The sequence below is a fragment of the Sinohyriopsis cumingii genome, unplaced genomic scaffold (genome assembly GCF_028554795.1).
Source record: "Sinohyriopsis cumingii isolate HCF-2022 unplaced genomic scaffold, ASM2855479v2 utg001176l, whole genome shotgun sequence".
NCBI classification, from domain to species: Eukaryota; Metazoa; Mollusca; class Bivalvia; order Unionida; family Unionidae; genus Sinohyriopsis; species Sinohyriopsis cumingii.
In genome coordinates this window covers 4,329,665-4,337,327 of record NW_028315968.1, presented here as the reverse complement: position 1 = coordinate 4,337,327, position 7,663 = coordinate 4,329,665, and the positions used below count along the sequence as shown (strand labels likewise).

At 40.5% G+C, this 7,663-nt stretch overlaps 1 long non-coding RNA gene across 1 annotated transcript in view; it reads left to right on the top strand.

Moving 5' to 3' along the window:
* Positions 1-5,903: 5,903 nt before the first annotated feature.
* LOC149772795 (uncharacterized) overlaps positions 5,904-7,663 on the top strand; it is a 33,259-nt gene continuing 31,499 nt past the window's right edge. The window contains exon 1 of the long non-coding RNA XR_016417593.1: positions 5,904-5,986. This is a non-coding gene — a long non-coding RNA (uncharacterized LOC149772795). The remainder of the gene's footprint in view (positions 5,987-7,663) is intronic.

The window sequence follows — 7,663 nt, the reverse complement described above, 5'->3', positions numbered from 1 at the left end:
GTGTATGTGGTGCTCGACCTGGGAGGTCAGTCATTGACAGTTGCAACTGGCGATTTTTTTAAAAAAAAACAGCACTTTGGCATGGCTAACCGAAGCTCTAGAAAAGAGAGACTAATCAAGTTGCCAATATTATGAATATGTTTATCACTTAACAAAAGCCCTACACCTTAAACTAAAGGATGTTTACTATGTGTGAATGTAGAGTGCTATGACTATAAACACTGACTCGCCTGCGTGATAGTGTGTGTGTGTGTGTGTGTGTGTGTGTGTGTGTGTACACTCGCGCGCGCAACTCATATTGTCCACGGTTTTAAATGTCAGGACCCCACCCCATAAATCCCTTGATCTTCATTTAGACATTGTTGAACACCCCCTTCCCCGTATAGTTTTGCCCGTCACCCCGGCCGGGGTATAGGCCGCTCACAAAAGATCGCCAGAGGCTTTTGTCCTGTGCCATCCCTTCAAGCTGACTCCAGGTGTGACCCATCTTAGTGATGTCCGCATCAAGGTCGTGTCGCCAGGTGTTTCTTGGTTGTCCCCTTCTCCGCTTGCCTTCAGGGTTCCATTATAATGCCTGTCTGATAATGTTGATTGGCGGCTTGCGTAGGGTGTATCCTATCCAACCCTACCTTCTTTTCTTGATCTCGTCCTCTACCAGAAGCTAGGAGGTTTTCTGCCACAGGTTGGTGTTGCTGATGGTGTCTGACCAGCGGACCTAGAGAAGTCTTCATAGGCAGCTGTTGCTGAAGGTCTGAACTTTCTTTATTGTCGACATGGTGGTTCTTCAGGTCTCTGATCCATGCAGTAGGACTAACTTCACGTTGGAGTTGAACAGTCTGATCTTGGTAGTTAAGGAAATTTCTTTGGAGCTCCAGATGTTCTTGAGCTGTATGAAATCTGCTCTCGCCTTTCCGATCCTTGCCTTGACATCTGTTTCTGTGTCAACCTGCTGGTTGATAATGCTGCCCAGGTACGTGAAGGACTCCACCTCTTTCAGGGGACTTCCCTGCAGGGTGACTGGGTTGTTACTGGTATAATTGATCTTAAGGATCTTGCTCTTGTCTTTGTAGATGATGAGGCCAACATGTGCTGACGTGGCTGCTAGTACGTAGAACTTGTCCTGCATTTGCTGCTGACTATGGGAAAAGAGTGCTAGGGCATCGGCAAAGTCCAGGTCTTCAAGCTGACTATGTTCACTGGATCTCATTTCTCCGCCCATTGGTGGAAGTCTTCATAACCCAGTCGATGGAAGAGAAACGGTGACAGCAAGAAGCATTGCCTCACGCCAGTCTGCTCATGGAAGATGTATGTGTGCTGTTCTGCATGAATGACTCTGCAGGACATTCCGTTGTAAGTGTTCTTGATCAGGTCCCCGCTGTCGAATGTCTTCTCATAATCGACAAAGTTGATGTAGAGTGAAGAATTCCACTCCAACGATTGGTCGACTATGATGCGAAGAGTAGCTATTTGGTCCGTACACGATCTGTTCTGCCGGAAGCTCGCTTGCTCATCTCGTACCTGTTGGTCAACGGCCTCCTTCATCCTCTCCAAGAGGACCCGGTTGAAGACTTTCCCTGGTACTGATAAGAGTGTGATTCCTCTGTAGTTGGAGCAGTTGCTGAGGTCGCCTTTCTTTGGGATCTTGATGAGGTGTCCCTCCTTCCAGTCAGTCGATATTTCTTCTTCCTCCCAGATATTCTCAAAGAGGTGGTATAGCATTTCCATTGAAGCATCCAAGTCTGCTCTGAGGGCTTCTGCTGGGATGCCATCAGGTCCAGCTGCCTTGCCGTTCTTCAGCTGGGTGATGGCTTTCCTGATCTCGTCTCTGGTGGGATTGTCACAGCTTATGGGGAGATCTGCATTGGCTGGGTGGATTTCTGGGGGATTTAGTGGACTGGCCTGTTCAACAGTTCTTCAAAATGTTCTGCCCATCTCTTAATTTGGTGCTCTGTACTTGCTATGGTCTTTCCCTGCTTGTCCTTTACGGGTCTCTCTGTTTTGCTGTACTTGCCAGACAGCTTTTTGGTGATGTCGTACAGCGTCTTCATTTTTCCACTTCTTGTCGCTTCTTCTGCCTCAGCTGCCATTCCTTCAACATAGTTTCTCTCCATCCCTGTATAATTATGTAAAAATATAACACTTACACGGGGATGAAGAGTCGTTATGGTTGTTTTAGGGTTAAACGCCATTTCTGGCGCAAGATGGACTCCCATCAAAATTGTCGTTCCTATATAATCTCTGCATTTGTTTCTCAGTACAAAAATTTCCCTTTTGTCCAAATCATAATAAATCGTGTCGTATTATAAATTACCTTCAAATATTATTGAGAAGCTGGAATGTGAATTAAACACGGTGCAATGGGTCAATTTCAAATATCCTGATGTGTGAAACAGTTGGAATGATACACAACTAAATTTCACCATAATCGATCAAAGAAATTATCTGATTTAATGAAACTGGCCATCAGAACAGCATAAGATGGCTCTGAACCAAATGTTGCACGGAGCTCTGTACCGATGAAGCCTTGAACAAGTTTAATTTTCAGCTTTTGGACTTTTGGGATATTTATAGGACTTTTGGGATATTTATAGGAGTTATGGCTCCTGATTGCCCATTCCCACAAGTCTTAGAATCCTGCAGTATAACTTTACTAGGAATTGTGGGATTGGGATATTTATAGGAGTTATGGCTCCTGATTGCCCATTCCCACAAGTCTTAGAATCCTGCAGTATAACTTTACTAGGGATTGTGGGATTTCAACTGAAGTTAGCATGAAATTTTAATGCCCTACTATGGCAGTGGATGCATATTATAGCATAATTATTGTCCTTCTGTCTATACGCACTCTCACGCCATACGTAAAGATGTAGTTTTCAAATTGGGAAGTTTTACCGGTGCTAGTTTTTTTAAACTAAGCATCGATGTGAAAACAACAAGATACATGATTGACAAATCAGGTGCAAAGCCATATGTATAGGCCAGAGAGCAACTGGCACAACTGTTTTATCATCATGCCCTACCTCAGTCGTGTCTTTAAGGTTTTCTATAAGGTCATTTCAAGGAGTGTGGTTGGCCACATTTCTATCTATTCGTGAGACTTTGCATGAATTTAATTTCATGGATTAAATTCTGCACTGAATAGCCCATGTTTGCCCATGCAGCATAACTTTGTCAAAGATTTTTCGACTGGAACTAAATTTGGTACGCGTTAGATGTTAATGACGTTTCCGATGAATTTCACGTTGAGCTTCCTCCGTCTTAATATAGAGAAATTGTGGCTCCTATCGTCCCCCCTTAACTAACTTTCAGAGCTTTCCTTTACTTTTGAATGTTACTTTCGATACAGCTTGATACGCAACTTTTTACTCATGAAATATTGGATGGTTTTAATTTAGCCATCTACTTCCCCTGCTGTTTATTGTAAATACATAATGCCATTAATTGGTATAGTGGTGTGCCCCGTTTTCAAACTTAAGTTTGTTTATGGATCTGTGTAGTACCAAGAATGATTTATTTATTTACAAAGTTCCTCACTTAATGACCCAAACAGAATAGAGAATAGAGTTCTTTGCAATTTGCCTGGTGCTAAAGCTCTGTTGTGGTCAAAGCTGGTTGAACGTTGCTGTCTTTTACTTTGCTTCATTAAATTTAAGTTATGTAAGGTCTATTTGTAAATGTTTGTGATATGGTAATTATACAATTTCCCAAGTGAATAGCAGACACAAAACTCTTGGAGTGGCGGCTGTTTATTTCTGACAGCCTTTATCTTAATTGCATCTATGATAATTAAATGCATTAAACTGTCCAGGAGTGATAGTATTCCATCAGCGTCACCGTGATACGCGACTCTTTACTTATCGTGTAGGTTGCATGTAATAAGCATATATGGCAGCGTGAAGATAGATATCTCTCTCCATTTTTTTTTTCCTTCACATTTACTGGACATCATGGACTTCATGTTCTTATAAGTTCTATCAGGTCGAGAGTTGGTGTGTAAAATATAATTTTCGTGCAATACGTTTTGTTCCGGCAAATGTGACAAAGGGTTTTAAAATCTGTGCAATGGTGCCTGTCCATCGTCGAATATGGCGGTTCTTAACAAAAACAATTAATTAAAAAAAGTATTTCTAACAAACCAATAAACAGAATTTGACCAAGTTTGGAAGAAAGCTTTCTCGCGAGAAGGGTTTTCGAATTTCTTTTAACCAGTTATGCCAAATCTGTTATCAGATATGGTTGCGGTTAATAAAAACAGAAATAGATTTATACGAATTCTAACTGTTTTAAATGTATACCAACAGAATTTGAAAAATGTCCTACAAAGCATACTTGTACTTGGAGCTTTGAAATCATTTATATTCTAATAATGCCAATCTGCAAGGAAAGTATGACTGCCGTTACTAAAAATAGTAAACTGACTCTTGTAAACAAACACTAGACAGAATTCGATATCTCTTGAGAAAGCCAAATGAAGTAAAGGCTTTGTTTAAGCAACAACAACAAAAAGTATTTTTGTTGCAAAGGGTGCTAACATGAGAGCATATATGACAATAGAAAATCCTTAACGCTACTTTTTTCAAAAGAAGTTAATGAGAAATTCACAAAATTTGGCAGAAATCACCCTAGATTAAAGGTTTTCTGATTTATGCAGACAATCATAAACCACTGAACAAAATTTTAGCAGTTTCGACCGAAAGCGTCATATAGTATGACCTTTCGCCTTTTAAAATAAAATGTTTAATTAATATCAAATATCATTCACCATTAATGCAAAATGAAAAAGAGACATGATAACGTGTCGTCAAGTTTGAGTGAAGATGTAAAAACTAGAGACCCGTTAAAACAGATATTTTCAGAACATGTGCAGCCAACAGCATTAACATAATATCGTAATTGAAGGGCTTTAAGGTTCGAATCCCGCACAGGCCAGCCCTCGTCGTTTTTCTTAATGTATCAATCGGAAAGGCACTTAACTCCCATATCCTAAGCTAGTATCGTGTTAAAAGTACTTTTCAACACTCCCCTCTCTCCCCGCCCATATTTATTAGCCAACGGCTCTTTGATTATTAGGCAGATAAATCGAGAAGATGAGCATTACCAGTTCAACATGTCTCAGGTGCACAATTCCACAATTTTGTTGTCCTGCAGCCAGAGTCAAGTTAAATAGTGATGCGGACGTAAAGATGGTGTTTGTCGTTTGTTTCTTCTCATAACAATGTCCTTCTATCTATTCGTGAGACTTTGCATGAATTTAATTTCATGGATTAAATTCTGCACTGAATTGTTCTCGTGTATTACTCACTCCGATGACTTAGTGGTTAGAGCGTCCGCCTCGGAAGCGAGAGGTCGTGGGTTCGATCCCCGGTCGAGTAATACCAAAGACTTAACAAAAATGGTACTAACTAAGAGGTTAGTGTTAGGACTGGTCGGCCTGGTGTCAGGATAATGTGACTGCATGGGACATCATGCTACATGTATGAGGCATGATGCCCCAGTGCTAGACATCACTATAAACTGCCACTCTGCAAACATTGTAGCGATATGACTGAACAATTGTTAAAGCTACCTTAAAAATCCTAATCACACTCGTGTATAACTCGGATCATACTGTAACAATATGCCGACATTTCCGGTCTCTGCTACTTGTCACTCATAACTCTGATCTGCCTCTGCTTATGCGAGACAAATCAGGGTCTGTGATGTTTGCATTTGAGTCGATCTTAAGCTGGGTATATATGGTATGCTGAAATGTATCTATTTCAACAGCAGTAATATAATACCAGTCACTATCTTTTTTTTTCAGGGACGCATGTTTCCACGTCCAAGCTAATAAATCATCTCCTCCACTAAACATGGAATGTTCTAAAACACTAGAACAAAAACAACGCACTCCCAGTCTGACTCTTACGTTATCAGTACTCTTTACATGGGAAGATTTTACGCGGTAGACGTGCAAATTGGCTCGGCGCAAATTACCTTCGTGTAGGTATGTATTTTGGCATTTCAATTAAATTTGGATTGTAATCGAGTCATAATCCACTTAGTTATTGCTACAAATATTAGGAGGAGGATATTCCTCTTAGGCATCACCCCGTCACCCCCCACTCCCCCTTTGATGGGCTGCAGAATGAGAATATATCTATTACATCGTCTCCATAGGAGCATAGAAACAATTGGAGGGAAAGTCCTGTCTCTCCACTGGAGCGAGTACTGGACGATGACAGTCTTTTCGTTTTGGTGGATACGAACAAGTTTGCTAAAGAATCGGTGGGGACGTTCCCTCCTATTGCCTTTGTGTATACAGTCTCCCTCCACTTGTCATTACTCAATTTGGAATAGAAATAAGTCTACATGTTTGGCAAGGTGATAAATGAAGTAGACCACGTTCTTCTCCCTAATCTGACATCTTTTTTTTTTAGATGATTACTATAATCACTACAATTTATGATCATGAAAATAATTACATGTAATATAGTCATGTAAAAAGATTCACAAAATGTGTGTGTGTGTATATATATATATATATATATATATATATATATATATATATATATATATATATATATATATCACTATAACATTTGATGTGGGGACTTGCGATTCAGAAAACGAAAGCAATGCAATAGTGGCCAGGTAAATATCAACAATTGAATGTCTTACTCCCCAGCCCCCAAAACAGAAACGTAAAATAGAAACAATCTTTCAAATTTCAAAGGGGGCCCCGAGTGGCCGAGTGGTTTAAAGCGCTCTCCGTTACGGATCACTGCCATCTCACCTCTGTCTGAGTGGGTTCGAGTCTCGGATTCAGCCAATGTGAGAAGTGTGATGTGATGTGATTTCGATTTTTAACGTAGCTTTAACAATTTTTCGGTCATATTGCTACGATGTCTGCAATGTGGCAGTTTATAGTGATGTCTAGCACTGGGGCATCATGCCGCAGACATGTAGCATGATGTCCCACCCACTCACATTATCCTGACACCATGCCGAACAGTCCTAACACTAACCTCTTAATGCTGGACGCCAGGCGGAGCAGCTGTTGGTACCATTTTTGTAAGTCTTTGTTTTGACTTGGCCAGGGATCGAAACCCACGACCTCCCCCTTCCGAGGCGGACAATCTAACCACTAGGCCACCGGAACGGTTGGTATGTGAGAAAGCTTGCCAGTAGCTTCTCGAGGGTCAGTTCTTCCTCCACCATTAATACTGGCCGCCATGTATAGCCTATCATGTGCTGGAAAATGGCGTTAAACCCTACAACAACAACAACAACAAATTTTCAAATGCATGGTAATGTTCATACCTGATTGTTCCAGTTGTAATTATAGATTTTCTAGTATTTTTCAGAGTAAAACTAAACGTTCATCATGTCTGATATCCATAACAGTTCCAGTATGTAATTACAGATTTTCTAGTATTTTTCAGTGTACAACTAAAAGTTCGTCATGTCTGACATCTACAACAGTACCCTCAAGGCTTGTTATGGACAAAAGTTATTAAAGTCAATTGCTCGGTTTAGAACTAAAAATAGTGACAGTTCCTCTGATTGTACACAGTGGAAAGGTGGTTTAGACAAGGATGAGTATCCAGTTCTTAAGAAGACCTTTAAATTAAAACGTTACAACTTGCGTGTACAGAGATTACTTTATTATCTAGAAAGTCCA